Source organism: Triplophysa dalaica, chromosome 3 (genome assembly GCF_015846415.1).
Source record: "Triplophysa dalaica isolate WHDGS20190420 chromosome 3, ASM1584641v1, whole genome shotgun sequence".
Classification (NCBI taxonomy): domain Eukaryota; kingdom Metazoa; phylum Chordata; class Actinopteri; order Cypriniformes; family Nemacheilidae; genus Triplophysa; species Triplophysa dalaica.
The window spans coordinates 12,751,747-12,771,567 of NC_079544.1; positions in this window are offsets into that span (position 1 = coordinate 12,751,747).

A 19,821-nucleotide genomic window follows, 5' to 3' on the forward strand; every position below is an offset into this window, starting at 1 on the left:
GATAGAGGAATTTGAGGAGCTGGGCGTTCTGGATTGCACTGGAACTTTAAAATTTGCCTGAAACTTTGTTGAGCTATGCTTTCTTATTCGTTTATTTATGACAAACTATAGTTTTCAATATTCTTTTCGTTTTTTCTTAACGTGTTTGGGGAGTTATGCACACTGCCTCATTGCTCCAGCAAAGATATTTGTTTGTATGGTATCTTTTTCTTTCTCCCTTCTTACTCTGACTAATCTCTGTTAACAAAACATATACCAGCTTAGTGTAATAATGTCTGGTTTGGGAAACATGTTTTATGGATGTTGACCACCACTGACCAACCGGTTTTCTCATGTCCATCTGGACTCATGTTTTGAAAAACTGATATCTGTTTTCTTAAATTTGTATATGAGCGCAGTGTATCATACTAATCCTGACCAGAAAACACATTTGTTTTGCATAAACAACTATATTTACTTCGTCATATACAGTTTTTCTCAATATACATAAAAACATATGTAAATTATTATTCCATGTAAATTAGTAAATAATTATAGACTTCATATTTACAATAAATAAATGAAATGAAATAAATTTACCATTTGAATATAATTTAATATATCATTTCTATATATATATATATTCTTTTTCAATCGATTTAGCACAATTTATAGGGAATTTCTAAAGTGTAAACAAATTGTGCTTGAACATGCAGGTTTATTGAACCATACAAGACTCTGTAAATACCAAATCCATGTCAACCTTTCAGTTTACCTTTTTTATCAAGTGATGGTATAAATTGTTAACTATTAAATGCACAATTAAAGCATTTTACTAATGGTCTTGGACTTTTGGACCCCTTTGGTGTTTTTGGGTAACATTAAAAGATGAAATATAATGAAACATCCAGGATAAAGTATAATATTTTACCAACCTATTTTAAATATCCCCCTTTGTACTTACATTGCAGTGTGATTTTAATGTAGTTCATTAGTTATTAGCATCAGCTCACTGAACGAGTGCAGTGTAAGGGACCTGTGCATCCTGTGAGAATCTGCTCTGTCTCTATTTAATCTGGCTGCCTCTCTGGCTGTAAAGTAACTTTGGACCCTTGATGCACCTCAGGACATGTGGTGTCCAATGTCTCATTTCCCTGATGTACCTCCTTGCCGTTTGACATCGCAGAGATTTGACGTCGATGAGATCATTAGCAACTTTACTCCCACAGTCGCCCCGGGCGATAAGCAGATAGACGGCACAATCTCTATGGATTCCCTTCATTTCAGCCCGACGCCGTTCTCGTCCTTCTTCCAGTGTCATCCTCTCTCATTTCCATCTCCTATCGCATCCCCCTCCTCCCTCTTCGTCTCCCAAATGGAGTCATTTCCATCCTTAAAAAAAACGTATTTCAACCCTCGGCCTCTTCTGCCCTCTTTCTGTGATCAATATCAGGGCAGTGATGTCTGTGCGCTCCTCTGCAGAGAAATGAATCAATAGTATTTCAGAATGGATGCTAATGATTTAGTATTGTTCTGGTTTTGTTATGTGAAATCATAGGTGTTAAAGGGACAGTTCACACCAAAAGGAAAATACAGTCATCCTTTACTCGCCCTCTTCTCATTTAAAACCTGTATGACTTTCTATCTTCTGCAGAACACAAAAGAAGATATTCTATAAAATGTTGGTAAACATTCACTTGCATTGGTTTTGCATCCATACAATAAAAGTGAACCGTTGGGGTATACCGCCAATTTTTGGTTACCAAAAATCTTCAAAATATATTCAATTTAATTTTTACAGATTTGAAATGACAAAAGGGTGAGTAAATGATGACAGAACTTTTACACATCTCTTTAAAGCGTGTTAAGATGTGGTCTGTTTATGTGGCCTTGTGTTATTCGTTAATTTGTATATTAAAAGGGGTATTGAGGTTGTAAAAATAGCTGTAATGTCCGTTTTAGCTATTTTTAAGTTATTTTATCACTTAACAATATTTACATTTAGTCTTTTTTTTACATTTAGTCATCAAGCAGATGTTTTATCCCAAAAATGGAAGCAATTGGGTCAACATTAGCACAACAAAAAGCATAAGGGCAATAAAAACATGTCTCACACAGCCTACTACAGTGTACAGAGCTAAGTTTAGTTTATTTGGTTTAAGTAAGCATGCTTTTTTATTATAAATATATAGATAGAGTAGAAAAGATATAGAAATCAAAAATGACCGGTCAGGTGTTGACGAAAGAGATGTGTTTTCAGTCGATACTTAAAGATGGCCACAGAATCTGCTGATCTTGTAACAGCATGCAGATCATTCCACAAATGTGGAACCGATCCAGAGAAGGTTTGTGAGAGCGATTTTCGTTTATATACTAGATGTAATGACAAAAATATATATTTTCCTGATTATTTTGTTTTTGATGTTGTGATGAGCACATTGAGAACTAATATTAGTTGCACATTGTTCTAAATCAAAAGACAATAGTTGCTTTAGAAGACACTGAAAAATTTAAATCAAGATGCCTCTGTGCTTAATACATCCCATCATTAGGGAGAATGTAAAATTCATCGAGAAATGGATCAAATGAGCCGTGTCTTCCATACACCCGAAGCGATAATCCAATTTATATTTTGATTTTGCAGAAGCAGAATCATTTCATGTTGTTGTGCTACTGAGCCTAATTTCCACTACTTGATGAACATGTTAGCAAATATTCATGTTGCCTTGTGATCAAAACCCAGAAATGTTCATTATTGCAAGGTATTTATTTACTGTGAATTGCAAAAGAAGTCTTGTTATAACTATCAAGCTTTTCAGTTCCGCAATCAGTTGTCATAAATTGCATTACTTGCATGCATTCCATTGCGCTCAAATCTTCAAAGACTGAGGGTTTGGCCCTCGCTATAAAGTCACCTGAACTCGGGTTTAACTAATATGTAAAGTGGGCCAGCGCTAGAGAGGAATGATGCGATTTTGAGGAGTGCCTTCGCTTTGGAAGGGGACTCTTAGCGATCTAAAGTTCCTCCCTTCCTATTTCTCCTGCTCTGGAGGTTTAGAGACCCACTGCAATCTCGGTCTAAATCCCTCCGATTTCATGACTCTTAGCAAGTAAGGAGCGGGGTCCTGAAAGGGGGCGTTGGGTGGTGGGTCGATTTCGGGCGGTGTGCCTTCTCAGGGAGGCTGTAGCCACAGAGGGGGTGGGGGCTATGGTTGCGATTTGTTTGTGCTCCCCTTTAGAAAAAGAGCTTACGAGTTCGGCAGAAGAAACGCAGGGAGCTAATGTGAAGATTTAGGACTTTCTCTCAGGCTTGGCCTTCCCTTAAGCTCTGTCTGCTTGAGCTGTTTGCTGAGGTCCTGCTCCCACTGAGCGTGGATTAATACTCTCTCACTCCTCTAGTCCGAGCAACCCACCCAGCCAGCCACTCCAAGCACTCAAACATGGACACAAACAGCCAACACTCATGCTCTAATCCACATTCTTTTATCTCTATCTTGACTAAGTGGATAAGCATCTTCAAGGGGTTATTTCCAACAAGCTAATGTATGGTCATAAGATAAATATGCTTTTTCTGCTCTGACTCTTACAAAGCCTCAAATCCACAGCATTAACTGCAATTGACTAAGCATCTGGTTTGTCTGATTTGGTGGTGATAAGTGGATGAAATATTAAGATGATGTAAATGTTGTTTCTGTTTACTGTCAACAATGTACATTTAGTCTGAATCCTGCAAATGCTTTTATTTAACCTGGCAAAATGAAACGCTTTTGGCGGAAGTAAAATATTTCGTTTTTGAGTGTCATTTTCAAAACACTGTTTTGTATATTTATGGAATCTAGGAATACACATACCTGTAGACATACTTACATTTAGTTCAATTTTAAATCTGGGCATGGGAACTAATTCAAGCTCATTTTAATAAACAAGCTTACATTTTAGAAACAAACAGACCCCTAATGCAAAATAGGTCATGCTTCAGTTTAGTCATTTCACATAATAATAATGATATTATTGTATATAATATCCTTATTACATTGCTTTACCCTATATAATATCATTATATACATTGCTTTACCCTTGTTTGCTGTTCATGTTTTTGTTATTTAGTGTTTGTGAATCTAGTAGACTCACATCTTCATTTTTTTATCAATACATCCATAAAAATCAAATTAAAGCACTTTACAGATGTTTACTTTATTCCAATCACAACTTTACAGTAGTCATTTGTGAATACTGCCACTTTGTAGACAGCGTATAGATAAAATTGGTCCTTTACATTATGAAAAGGTGATATTTGTTTACTGTAAAAATGTATTAAAAAACAAATTCTATGAGTTGTATTAAAAAGGTATACATAAATATTCGTCGCTGAGGTAGAAGATTTTTTAGTAAACATTGAAAATGGGTCCGAACGAACACCACACAAGGGTTAACTATTTTTTAAGACCCCGTATCAGAATAAAGAGAAACACAAATATTTCAGGAATCTAAAAATTTGAGCCGACTCATTTAACTTCTCTCAGAAGCCATGAATGATATAAGCATAACATTAAACCATAAAAATATATTTTCTATTAACCAGGTGTTGGTCTTATTTTATTATATTATTTATTTATTAAATTGCCTCTATGATGCTCGGTTCTGAAAAAAATCCAACATATGATATCATCTTTTCCACTCCACTTTTTATTGTACTCAACTATTACCGACTTTAGAGACTCTTTGCTAAGACATATCCAAAAACTTTCATCTTCTACCCCCACCCCAACCATCTCAAAAGTATTTTGCAAAGAAGCAGAATAACAAACATATTTGGAGCAAAGAATGCGAAAGAGGATGAGGCTTTTTTGCCATTCCAAAGAGGCTGTCAAAACCTATTACCTAAGTGTCCTTTATCTTTCCATATGCTTTTGTTGCCTAATCAGCTTTGTATCTCCCTAAATCCAGGATTGAGATAAAAAAACAAATGGATGAGCTTATGATGTACTGCAATGTGTTCTCGGCAGCCTGAAGTGGGCTAGCACGGCTATGTGGCCAACCGAGGGAATGCAGTCAGAAATAGGACAGGCCACTGGATAACTCTCCTTGCCGCCAGATCCGATCCTGCAGCACTTGATCCTCTTGGATTTTTCCTTTCTCTCTTTTTTTCAAGCAGAAAGGAGGATTGTGGCTTATTCCACCACAATCCACAGCGGTGGAGGAAAAGAGGACATTTTCAGGATCAAGGCAGGACTTGAGCGCAGAAATCACATCACAATAGAACTATTACTCTTATCAGATTTGCGTTTTTTTTTTTAAAGGCATGGATCATAAATGTACACCATGCAGCTGTGTGAGCCGCTTCTTGCATATTGGTGTTTCCTGCAGGCCATGAAAGATATAAAACGTATATCTGAACTAGGCAGGAACCTGTGTTGTGTTTCTTTATCTCTATCAGATCGATGGCAGTGAAATAACTATAGCTACACACAAACACACACAAACAGCCCCATCAGCTCTCTTCCCATCCACTAATCTATACCAGACAAATTAGGCTGGCAAAGAGATCGGGACAGAAAAGATTTACCCTGTGCTGGCTAATTACATCAGCTCATTAAGAGTCTTTAAGAGGCTGTGATTAGAGATGTTTGTTCACACTCTGCATGGTGTGTTTAATGGCTGACAGTTTATCACTGCCCGCCTGAAGCTTATGGGGGGACCAGAAGCCTGATCAACCTATTGAAATCAATCAATATTTAAGAAGCTTCTCTCGTAGAGTCAGAAGATCCATGGGGTCATAGAGCTTCAGTAAGTTTAGAATGATGAGAGATGCATGCATGTAGGACATCTTTGTGCAGCGTGATGGCTCGTTCAAGCTGTTGGAGTTCATGTAGATTAAGGTTTTCAAAACGGGGTAAGAGTTTGGAGGCTTGGAGTTCACATTCTAGGTTCAGCTCTCAGGTGAGGCTTTCTTGTGTCCTTGAAAAAACCTAACCTGGATTTTCAACACTTGAGCGCGTTATGTGAGGATAGCAGGACTCAAAGCTTCTCAGTGTCTGTACAGCCTTTAAAAAATGTAGGGATTGTTCAACCATATGAAAATTCATCATCATTTACTCACCTTCATGTCATTCCAAACCTGCATGACTTTCGTCCGCAGAAAACAAAAGAAGAAATGTTGAGGAATGTCGGTTACCAAACAACACTGGACCCCATTGACTTTCATTGAATGAGTAATGAGTCATTTCTCAAAATATCGTTGTTTGTGCTCTACATAAGAAAAGTCATATACAAGTTTTGAATGACCTGAAGGAAAATAAGAAAAATCTTTTATTTGAACTTCCCCTTATATATATATATATATATATATATATGGTACAAAGTGTTTAATTCAATCCAAATAACTATTTGTGCTTGTCCCTACACACTGCACATGATGTTGTTGACACAAGAGTTGGCCAATGATGATTCTTTTAGGTATAAAGTTAATTGTGTGCAACAGATCGCACCGCATCGCACACTTTGAAAAAAAAATAGACAATGTTCAGATCACCAGCATACACAGAGAGCCACTAACCTACTGACAGATAATGATGAGAAAGATGTACATCGTTCTGACTGATACCAGACTACCTGTGTTGTCACCACGTGTCCCCTGAGAGCAAGAGCCCTTCTTTTAGCTCCTGTTACCCACACACCCCCTTCTGCCCCGCGGCGACGCGTTCCACAATGGAGAACGGAGCGGTTTGGGAAATGGAGGCCATTTATAACTGCCGCGTACGCACACACCCCCCCGTCCCAAGTTCTGCCACGTTCGGAGACAAAGCGAGAGCCCCCTCTCCATGCTAATGTCACACAATTACCTTTTAACCGCTCAGACAAACGGCGTGTGGGGGGGAGAAGTGACATCAAATCAAAACTGTCACAGGTGATCGAGTCCAGTCATCGAGAGAGAGCGCCGGCTCGCCGCCTGTCACACACGCTTATGGGGGCGCTGGAGGTTGAGGGGAGTGTGTTTGTGGACGACCGCGCGTGTGTGATTGGAAATGATAACTGACTGCTAATATCCTCCGACATGTTCTTCTCATCAGCTACTAATGTCGCTGCAGAACCGGCCCTCAGACACACAGCCATAAATCACCAGACTTTTGGATCTCTCTCGCTCGCCCCCCCCAACTCTCTCTCTTTCTCTGGCGTCTCTCTCTGGGGCTTGAGCTGGCAAGCATGGAAAATGGAATGCTCTTGACTAATGATATTCAAAAATGATAGGGAAGAGATTGAAAAAGCGTTCCCCCCTGAACCATGCCGAATGTGTACCTACTAAAGCATCGCTTTTTTAATGGAGTTTTAGGGGACGCTCTTAAACTGCATCTGCAGTCAATGTCAACTTATCTCACACCCTCCAGTGAGTTGAGTTATTGATGGATTAGGGATCTTTGCGGTACACTGACAAAAAGGTTGTTCTTTTGGTATTTAACATTTGAAAAGCTCAAAACCTCTTTAAAATTTCTCATTAACTTACCAATTAATTGAGGTTTGCACATCAGCTTTGTTTAGTAAAAAAAATGGGCCAAGTGGTTGAATGCGAAGTGTAATTATTTAGTAATGATTCATCGGCAGTAATTTTATCGTTAAGACACATTTGATGGCATATCGGCTCCTCGCTGAGACTTTGATGGTGTTGTGAGCTTGAAATAAGTGTCTCTGAGATGAAAGGCAATGACTGACAAATTACAGCAGCATTACTGCACAGCATGTAACCGTGCCTACAACACAGCAAGACAATGACACAGAATCTCTTAATGCAACATTTCATTTTCTTAATGTTAATCCGTAGGTATTTAATTTAATCTAGCTTTTAAATATAAGAATGATTAAATGACTCTTTAACACATTTGAGAGTATATTCCTTTTAGAAAAGCCTATGATTAGTGCTATGAATAAGAGAGACAGCATGACTGAGACTCCTAATCAATCAGAGATGTTCCTGCCATTCAGGTGTGTGTGTGTGCGTGTGTGGTTGCTCACACATTGGCAAAAGAAAAGGCCTCAGTCTGACAGCAGAGACCTTACACTGCACCACACACTCCACAAAGCTGTCACACTCTTAATTGCCTGTGTGACCCTACCTCCTTCCTTGACAGCCTGCTAATTACCCCCTCTGAGAGCAAGTGTGTGTGTGTGCGTGCATGTGTGTTTTTGAGAATGAAAATCACTCACGAGCAAGTATAGTCTCTGAAAATAAGGTATTGCTGGATAGACAAAAGACCTGTATCTGATAGTTTACCCCAAAATCAATATTCTGTCATCATTTATTCACCATCATGTCATTCAAAGCTTGTATATAACTCTTTCTTCTGTGCAATGAAAATTTAGGATTTAACAATTAACAGCAAAGTGAACGTTCAACTTGCGGAGACCCAACAATACGTTTGTCATTCAAGCAATATTACACAATATTACACTTGACAGCTATGCGTCAGCCGTTAATATTAAGTACTATACAGGGGTTGAACAAAATAATGAAAGTAACAGAAAAATAGGTTATCTTTTTATTAATAAGGTGCTTAAAGTCCCAGTGAAATAAAAATGACAATCCTTATTTTTTCATGAAATATTGCCGTGTTTATTGTAAAGAGTTTATCAATGTGGGGCATTCTCATAATCTGTAAATAAAATCTAAAAACGCACTTCCTTCCTGTGATGACTATCCATCTTAAATGACGTATTAGTATGTTAGACGACTTGGGCTGAGCATCTGTTAACTCCTCCCCTTCAACTGTCAGTCTGCTGCCAGTTACGTATCAAAATGCAACGGCTGTTTTTATACATCCGATCAGATCACAGACAGAGCCATTGATAGAGAGAGTTCTGCCAACGGAAGTCCAAAACGCTGGTGCGTCACGTGATTCATGGAGCCTTTCAGATAGTCCCAGGAAGTTATGTTTTCTCTTTAAATGCTTAAATGCTTTATTTCTTTAATTGTTTTATTCATTAAATGCCTTTAGTCTTTAAATTGGTTAGCAGTTTACCTCAGTTAGTCTATTTTGTCGCAGCTCCATGCGTAAGTAGTAACTTCCGGGAACTATTGAGAGCCCTTGTCACGTGATTCATGGAGTCTTCAGATAGTTGCAGGAAGTTATTTATTCTCTTTAAATGCTTTTTTTCTTTCATTTTTGTATCCATTAAATGGCTTTTTTCTTTAAATGGGCAAGAAGTTTACCTCAGGTGGTCTGTTCAGTCGCAGCTCCATGTGTTACTAGTAACTTGCGGGAACTATTGAAACTGTGAAAAAACTGTTCAATTGGAGTCAACGTAGAAGACTCTACTCTCTCTATCATTGGCTCTGATCACCAAAGCCACTCCCACAATTTTTCTCATTAGAAATTCCAAAATACAGAGGTTAAAACGATCACAACTTCCGGTTCGCGGGGACTTTAACTGCCATTAATATGGCTTCAAACCTTCTCAATCATCTCACTGTTAAAACTGTTGCTCTAAAAACAGCAAACAGTCAAGCTGTTAAGGTAACATATCACTGCTGTCCTTATTAAACCTCCTATTTCCATATTTCGTGATTTTTACTTTTAGCCATTAATCATTATCACTAGTCACCCTTTATGTTTGTCCCTGTGTTTTGCAAATATCCAATAAAACATATCAAAAAGTGCTTGTCACCTTTGAGAGCACAGTATGTAATCATTAAAAAAGTAGACCTACTTTTTTCCCCATTTCCTGAAAAACTGTGAATGTGGAGGTACAAGGTTTCAGAAGGACTGCAACGATATGCTCCTGCTACAGAGGCTTCCATTATTTGTGCCCTTTAAAAACTTGACAGGTCCCCTATTTAACCAGTTTCTTCTAAAAAAAATCACAGAAGCCCACACAATTAACACTAACCACTATAGCAATTGTGACTGTATTATTTTCCCCAACCTTGTAAATTTAGACACAATATGGAAAGTTATTTATTTCTTTTAGCACCGTTAATGAAAAGCTGTTCCGCATGTCTGCAAATCAGAGAGGGACAGTGTGAACACAGGCATACAGTTCACATATCGATACAAATAGTGAAGCATTCCAGTACTGTTCTAAAAATCAATTCAGCAATCTTGGAATTATGCTTGTAGAGAACCGTACTAAATGTAGTATAATTGAACATATCTATTTGATTTGCATGATTTGCTCATCAAAACTTGTGCCGAGAGCTATGCTTATGGCTTCTTCAGAGGCAGTCATTCAAGATCAACTGCACCATCATACAGGCCTTCCCAGGACTTTCCATTCTGACATTCTCCTCAAATAGGAACAAAAAATAATTAAAGCAGACGAGGGAAGTTCTAAAAAAGGCCATGCAAATGAGATGCTAATAGAATGCTAATGAGAACTGCGGGGAGGTGTGTAGGGGGTAAAGTTTGGTTAGAGAGCGAGGCAGCGAGAATGCAGGAAATGGCTGGGTGAGCAGTGAGTACGACTGGTGCCATGCTGACTAGAGAAACGTTTTGTTAGCGCAGGAGAGAGAGAGACAGAGAGAGATAAAGTGTGGGACAGAGGGAGGGGTGAATGCATGCCCTGTGGGCTAATGAATACTGATTGATTTCCAAATTAAATTTCCCGACTCTCTCCATTTCCTTTTCATTCTCTCTCAAACATACATGCTTTAATTATGCTAACACGTTTTAACACATGTCATTCAGCTAGTTTTGAAACCGCAAATAAATCTAAGAGACTGGACAGTCCATTGAAATGAAGATATCTCACCAATACACTCAGAAAGCATGAGTCTACACATGAAGATGTCCAGGTCTTCGGGTGTATAGCGGCACGGGACACCTCATCAACCTGTCAGGTGATTCCATTTCGCACCTCTTACAAATGACACACCGGGCTCGGTTTGTCTAGGGCCGCTAATGTTATCACTCTGTTTTGCGTCCTGTCAAAGCAGAAAGCCCCATCTCCGCTGCTGGCTTCATTTCAATCTTAAAACTCTTTACACGTCCGAGCAGGCAGTTTTTTTTGTTGTTTATTTCAGTGTTGGGGTGGGAGGGGGTGCACAGGCAAGGTCGATCATTACACGAGTGTGTAAAACAAATGCACAAAGGTGTAAAAGAGCATAATAATGAGAAAAGGAGGGGGAAACAAACACAGCGTTCGAATGCAAGAGGCAATTCCGTTTTTTTTTTTTTTTAAATATTAATGATCTTTCATTTGGCTCTCATCACGAGGCGTACGAGGAGAAATTGCATTCTATTTCGCAAAGCCTAAGAAAGCACGGGCCTAGGTAATGGGTTATAGGTATAGAAAGAAGAACGGAGGTGAGGGCCGTGGGGCAGAGAAAGCGAGGGAGGAAAAAACAGAACGAGAATATTCCCTGAGAGAAAGGGGGGCAGGAAAGGCTGGCTAAGGTGGGAGCGACAAAAAAAGGAGAGGAGATTGGAAATTGAAATTGATGACATTGAGAGTGACTATGACAGAGTCAGGCCCTTTATTCTTTTCTCTTTTTTGAGGAAATCACAGCAGCCAACCTTGCAATGAGGGCAGATCAAGCTAAAATAGGCTGTTGAGTGCTCAGAGAGAGAGAGAGAGAGAGGTGGTTTGACGGGAAGAGAGCAGACAGGAGTGGAGGACATTAGTGAGTAGATGATGTTGTCAGTGACCGATGTAAATCACAGCGATACATAGTCAACAGACACACTCGGCTGACTGTGAGGGGGCCAGACGTCAGGACGCTGGCACTGACAAATGGAATATTTTCAGAGGACTTAATCAGAGGAAAATGGGGTTTCATCTGCACGCCTCCGCGCTCCACTGCCCTCAAAGAGAGAAATGATTGCCTGTCTTTCTCACCCTCGCCTCTTCTCTTTTCCTCGCTCTCTCCATCTCACTCACTCGTCAAGCATAGCCGCAACACACAGGAAAGGTTACATGAAGACCGTGTAGCTGCTTTGGGCCACTCCTTTACTATACAGAATGTGCAGAGGGACACACACACACATACAGATACGCAAAGAACTATGACTGATGGGCAGCGCTATCTCATATGACAGAGCGGTAATATCTCTGTCTCAGACACGCATCAGATTTTAAACACTTACGCAACTTTGTTTGTTCTTGTTTGATGTATCTATAACAGACTGGTTCTATACATCAGATGCTGAGTGTCATGCTATTAGCTATAAAAAAATTATATATATACAGTATATATTAAAATTCAAAACTAGCTGTTTATATGGTTGTGATGTGACCGTCAATACATTATTCTAAGCTTAAAAAACAAACCTCCAACAAAACAATACATTCCTGCAGGGAAAAACTGTTGTTTGGAAAATAGGGCAACCCTTAAGAAACTTTGAAGACATGAATTAGATATTTTTACTGTTTGATACTTATCGTTCACTATAGACTTTCACTGTAACTGCTTAACTGTCGATTTTTAAATAAAAATATTGATTTCTGTTGTAATTGACAGCATGCTAAATTCTGTCAATACAGTTTACCTTTCGTTTAACCCGGATCTTTTCTTTAGGCTCATATGGAATTAAAGGGCTCATGAAAACAGATCACAGAAAGCATTCTGCAAGACCAGGCCAGAATTAAAGCACAGTCCTTTATCATTTATCCCTCTTAGCATCATCATCCAATGCTTGTGAGGCCACAGAACGGTGTCTTGGTGTCAAACTAATATCCAACCCTACAATTACTGCACCCGGCCTAACCTAACCCCACTTAACCCATAATAACAGGTTATGCAATGCCTGTGGACGGTCAGGTATGACATGACAAGTCACCTCTATTAGGTTATCCTCAATTTGTTTTACCATGGGTTGGGTTATGCATGCCAACAGCTATAAATGCTGGGGAAAATTGTAAAAATTAAATGAAATGGATCTCATATTACTCTTATTCAGCCGCCTAGTGATGCAACCACATACAAAAACTACACACAAATAATCATGTACTATCGATGTGTAAATTTTAGTGTGGTGACAGACACACACACACACGTGCATGCATACGCCCCCTCCCTGTTCAGGGTGCATAGGGCCCAGGTCTCAAAGCCGCAGGTGACCACCGAGCGCTGGATAAACACTAATAAATCTTCCTGCACAGCTCGGCAATCAGTCATCTATCAAAACTTAGTGACAGCGAATGAAAGCGAGAGAGAGAGAGAGAGAGAGAGAGAGAGAGAGAGAGAGAGTGAGAGAGAGAGAGAGAGAGAGAGAAGAGAGAAGAGAGCAGTGAGGGAATGTGTCCATTAACAAGAAAGTATGGAAACTCACACAAAGTAAATGTGTGTGTGCCATGTCAAATTGTGTTAGGCTGAGAGATGCTTTGACAAGAAAATAACCAACGTTCTTTACATTATCCAGAGGCTTTACTGTAATTGATTATTAAAGAATTTATCACACCTATGCACATAAACATATTTAAGTGTTAACAGTCTTTTTGTAACATGAGTGCAACATATTTGCAAGTGTAGATTATTTTTGATAAAAGTGTACCATTTTTAAAATTTGAATAAAAAGTGCCTGTTTCTCTTAGCGTGTCTTTACATTGAATGATAATTAAATGATGACATAAATATGCTTAATAAACATATTTTAAAGGGATAGTTCACCCAAAAATGAAAACTCTTTTATCATTTACTCCCCGTTATGTCATTTGGAAGCTGTATGACTTTCTTTCTTCTCCAGAACACGAAATAAGATTTTTTTTAAATGTTTAGGGGGTTTTGCCTTAAATTGGAAAAGACAATGGAGAAAGGACAGGAAAGAATTGGATAGAGACAGGGTGAGCAGGACCAGCAAAGGACACTTGAGACGGGAATCGAACTCGGGTCGGGCAGCAATTGCAATGGCACTATATGTCGGCACATTAACCACAGGGCTACTTGTACCGACAAAAGAAGATATTTTGAAGAATGTTGATAACCAAATAACATGGACTTCCACTATATAGACACAAAACCACTTTTTTAAATATCTTTATTTGTGTTCTACAGAAGAAAGTAACTCATGCATATTTGGAATGACATCACAGAGAATAAATCGATTACAACATATAATTTTTGGTGGCACTATCCCTTTACAGTAAGTGTGTGTAAACACGCCGGTTCATTATCCCAATTCTAAAAACTAAAGATCCTTTTAAATGTATAATAGTAGTTTTTACAATGCATATCACTTTGAATCAGCTTTACATACATTTTACAAGAGTGAATACTTATTTATAAATATAATTATTTATAACAATATTTAAATCTACCGTTTCACCCTACAGTACACACTAAATAACCGTTCAGTCATGCATTGAATTGTGACGTGTATTATAAAGCTGTCAGTGATTTTCAGCCTAACAAAAAAGATATATTTACATATTCTAAATGCAGCAGGTGCTCAGCAGGAGTATAAATTCCCTTATATTAATTTACCTTCAATTTTATAATTTAGTTTCATTTGAAAACATTGAACTCTCCAGAAGAAGAAAGCTTACAGAAACTTTTATTTCCACAGCCCAGTACAGTATATCATGTAATCAAGAAGACATTAAAAGGAATCTGAAGCTTAGTTTGTTTCTCCAGCCTCTCCACCCTCCGTCCTGGCAGTAAGCGTTACAAGCCCCTGATGCCATCCATTTGTCTCATGATGAATGTGGCAATCTTCCAGCCCCTTGCCCTGTCCAACTCATTTGTTATGACCTGACATGCCGGCTGCTTTCTGCTTCATTCTTGCCAGTGGGGACCACTAGCTAAGTAGGATGAGAACTCTATAGCAGACTTCGCCAAACATAGGCTGCCAATTATTCTTGTTCTTGTTACATCAAAGACACATAGTTGCTTTCTCTTGTAAACTTTCATCTACGATGATAACATACAGGCCCCCATTTGCACGTTTGTTTTAAAGTTTAAGTTATTAAGAAGTCTCCGATCAATGTTCAGGGAAGGAGAAGTTTCTCACAAGCCACACAGACAGCTCAAGAAAGAACTGTTTACAGCTGACTTTAATTGAGACTTCTGACTTAAGATAACATCTCTCTCTTCTGGGCTAGATAAAGGTTACACTGCGTATTTATTAGCTGGAGGAGGCTTTTTAGTCGCGGCACCCTCACTGTTAGTCCAACACTCAAGCATGAATCACGCACTGTTGCGACAGCAAAATTTGTCACCTTTTCCACCAGATCAATGATAATTACCTTCCTGACACGAGTTCAGTTATTACTTTACAGGATCAAGGACAGAGGGGAGGGAGGGCTGGGGGCGATAGGCAGAGTCTGATCGATACTCCCTGAAATATGGCTGCTACAGTCCTCAGCAGCTCAACAAACCATTACAGCCACTGTTTTCCACAGCTTAGTGACTGGATCTGCTCTGAGTCCAGCTTTCTCTTCTCGTACCGCTGCTCTGAGTATCAGACACATGGTGTATGAACACATCATTTTGGATTTTCAACCAGATATATATATATGTCTGGCATTTAACTTTTAATTTGATTGTTACTGGTTAATGTGTGTCATTAAAGGTGGTGTTTAATTTTTTCATGGTACAGTGCTTTCTCTTGTCCCAGCTTAAATGCGAAGACTCTAATAAGCTAATAAGTTGTTTTTTAAAATTAACTTTGTGGCTCATTATCAAAGCACTGCAAAACACTGCATCTCAAGCAATATTGCGTAATTTGAGTTTGTGGTAGGACTTTCTGTTCGTCAAAATTGCATTTTCTTATTTTTAACACTCATTACTCAATGTTTACTTAATTTTCCAACCAATTCTAATACCATATAAAAATAAGACACTACTGCATATTTTCATCTTCATTTCTAGATGTATTGTGGCCATTCCGGCCCAGGTGTCTGTTGAATTTACATTTTAGGCATTTGGCAGACGCTTTTATCCAAAGCAACTTACATTGCTTTATCCTATACATTTTACATAGGTATTTGCAATCCCCTGGGAACGAACTCACAACCTTGCGTTGTTAACCCAATGCTCTTACCACTGAGCTACAGGAAACCTTTTTTTTTAATTTCAACTAAATCAAATCTCGGGACTGACAAAGTCATCCAATATGAAAGACATGGTGACAAGACATATGAAAACTGTGATAAGAAGCAAGCTTATCACATAAGAAACCATTTTGAACTTTTTCTAAATACATGTACAAACATTACTGTTATATTCTCTGTTTTCATTTTCAGTTTTTGCAAAAAAAGCAAATAGAAACAATATTTTTATTTGAAATTTGAAAGAGCCCTGCGATGGGTTGGCACTCCATCCAGGGTGTATCCTGCCTTGATGCCCGAAGACTCCTGAGATAGGCGCAGGCTCCCCGTGACCCGAGGTAGTTCGGATAAGCGGTAGAAAATGGATGGATGGATGGATGGAAATTTGAAAGAATTATTATAAGAAGTTTACAGAATGAAACTAAAATTATAATTTAGCCTAAACACACAAACCTGTAAATAGTATTTTTTTTGTAATGCATTCTGTGATTTTAACTAACATGATAAGGTTTAGAAGGCAAAGGGCATTGCATGTTGCGTTTTTCAGATTTTAATTTGGCCGTGATACCACTGGAATCCCATTTAAGTGTCTCTTTGTGAGTGCACTTTTTATGCAAATTATATACAAATAAGATTTTTGTTTTAAAACTTAAAAAAAAGAAACTTAATCACTTGGCTCACTATATCTGATGCATTGCTTATGCATGGCCACATCCGCATGTTCTTAAAATTGTCTGAAAATCATCTCCATCAAGTTCCTCTCCAAACTCTTTTTTGGATCTTTAAAATGTTTTTATATCGAAATAAATTGGAACATTGAAGAAAATGAAGGATAAATGAAATGGACACCTGCCTCTTTCAGAAACTAATGTTTTTTGAGATTTCTGATTCAGAGTTCTGAGCAAAAGTATATTATATTTTAGACACCCACCTCAACACACACACATAGTCCCCATTCTCTAGCACACTCTATAGAGTGAGGTCTCTCTCGCTCTCTTTATTAAATGACCTGTCTGCCTGTTTTTGCTGTCTGTCCCTGGTGGCACTGTATGTTAAATTCTATCATTAAAACCCATTACTGAGCTATCAAAACCCTCTGTAATTCCAGCTAATGACCTCATTTCCCTAAGTGTCACCCATGTCAGTCAGCAGTGGGGCCGCTTTCTCTGGCAAGCGTTCAAAGTAGTGTCACGCTCTTAAGGGACATCCCCCCACCCTCCTATTTGAGGAAAAAGAAAAGAAAAAAAGGCTCTTAGAAATCAAAGGCTATGGAAGATGACAAAGCTTGGTGGTAAGGGAGCCCACGTGTGTCATTTCTGATACACTGATTGACCTTCAATTCTAATAGGAGTAATAGTCAAAATAGGGACAGCTTTTGATGTGTTAAGCAGTTTTAAGGAGACTGTTGTAGTGATGAGAGGCAAACGGATGCCAAGTGATTGTTCCATCACGTGCCAATCGGAATTTTGCATTTCCAGATGTTACCTTCTAATGAACATTTAAAAGACACAAAGTGGCATTGTGAGGATAATGACACACATCATTTCTCAATTTAATCTTCATCCCTTTCCTCTTCTCCACAAGTTTCGTCTCCTGCAATGCCAGACAGTGTCCTCTCAATTGGAAAAAGGACCCTAAGGCCACTGGAGCACCAAGGCCCTTTTTCTTCAAGGGATGGATAATTGACTCCCCTCGCTTGGTAATTTATCGCTTGCATATGCCAGCTAATACATCAGCAGGCAAAACAGTGCTGACCTCCCAACCTTGTCCAACAACTGTACCATTCCTACCAAAACAAGCACGAATGTCCACGCACACACCTTGGCTGGTCCACCTGCTTCAATAAAGAGCCAGGAGCCTAGAAGTGAATTGGAGAGAGACACTGGCAGAGGAAAAGAAATAAAATGATGGATGGGGTGCATTGTGGCATTATGAATGAATTATGCTGGCCAAATACCTTGAGCAGAGCAATGTGTCAGACAGTGTCTATACTAATCTCAGACGAAATATGGCTGTCTCTATATTAAAGAGTGCAGCGTAGAGTGAGCTGGTGAATTAGTTGAGCAATCAGTCCATGACAAAGACATATCTTAGATGGCATTATTCCGTGGCCCACATTCATCAGCCTTACACTGTGTCCTAGTCAGCAGTCGGATTGTTGTTTTTGTAAGTTTCTATCAGTGGGGTCCATCACCTTTACATTCAGTCTGCTTTAAAATAATCATTGCCACCTTAACTTTAGCTTTATCTTCTTCCCTATATAACACAATGCTATAGCAGCTTACATAAAACACATCACCGTGAATGTTGTTGTGAACTAATCTAAATTAAAACAGGAGTTTACACTGTTTTTTTCTATTTTATGAACAGTGTTTTCTCTTGTTAAACCAAACTGAATGAAATGAGATAAACACCAAAATTGCAATCCCCTTGTCACACTCTAGGACATTACAAATTAATATGTTAAGTTTTATTTTTAACACGAAGATATTTTAAATACTGCTAGAGAAAGAAGGACGTTTCATTGTTAATGTATTCAGGAAATTTGTGCTTCAAATGTGTGTGCTTCTTTTAAATAGATTAAAAAATGATTTCGGTCCTTAAAATTGGAAATCTAACCTAATTGTAATTGTAATTGTTTTGATTCATTTCAACATTCACTTTCTCATATGTATTTTTTCCCCAATAATTAATATTTGAATATTAATATAATAATTCATGCAGTTAATAATATATTCAAGTGTGAATATTTAATAATTAAATGATGATAAAATTATTTAAAGATCATACACTCTTGTGAAGAAGATACAGACCACAAATTTGCAAGAAATTTCCTTGTCAAGCGAACACATATTTTCTGTCTACTTGTTTTTTAATTAATTTAGTTTACACATATTTTCAGACCCTTGACTGAATTTAAATTATGGTTTCATTATTTTGTTTTTGTTAACTTCTTTACAGATACATACAAAAATATTGCTAGATATAAATTGATTAATAAGAATGATATTGTAGATTGAGTTTGGATGACAATTTATAAAAAAATAGCCCTTCCTCAGTAGATTACTGTGATATATTGTATAAACTTACTGTAGTAGACATAAAACCATACAATTGCAACAAGCACACAGCCATTCACAGTGTTCTATTTTTTCCATTTGTGTTCTTTTATTTCCCCTTTTTTAAATCTAAATAGTTTCACGGGTGGACACTATCACCTTACATTGACGGATTTATTTTTAATCCATAATTCAATTTTACATTTAAAAGATTATGTCTTCCTAGCGATTCTGAGAATTTCAGTGTATTAATCATGCTGGACCACGTTAATTAAATGAATGTTCTTAAAGAGTTATCTGACATAAAAACATGTTTCAGTCCTTCAAGGGTTCCAGCTATAAAAAAGCATTCCAGCAATAGACTCAGACAGACAGGTGCCCCAGCCCAATCATTTTCGCTATTGATTTGTCTAGACTTTGCTACCATCTAGTGGTAAACTGTAAATGTGCATCTGTCAATCTGCAGATTTAAAGGGATAGTTCGCCATTTATTCATATACTCACCCTCAGATTGTTTCTAACCTGTATAAATGTTTTTATTCTGATAAAAAACGAAGGAAGATATGTAGAAGAATGTCAGTGACCAAGACGATCTCGTCCCCCATTGACATAGTATTTATTTTCCTTGTTTAATTATACCATACAAGACTTACGTAATGTTAATTAAAAGACGAAAATGCTCCAGAGTCGTAAATCTTAGTCCACGAAACATTAATACGAAGCCAGACTGTCAGAAAATGCCGATGTTTCAACGAATATAAATATTAACGTTAAATAATGCAAACACAACAAAAGAAATCTGAGCCCT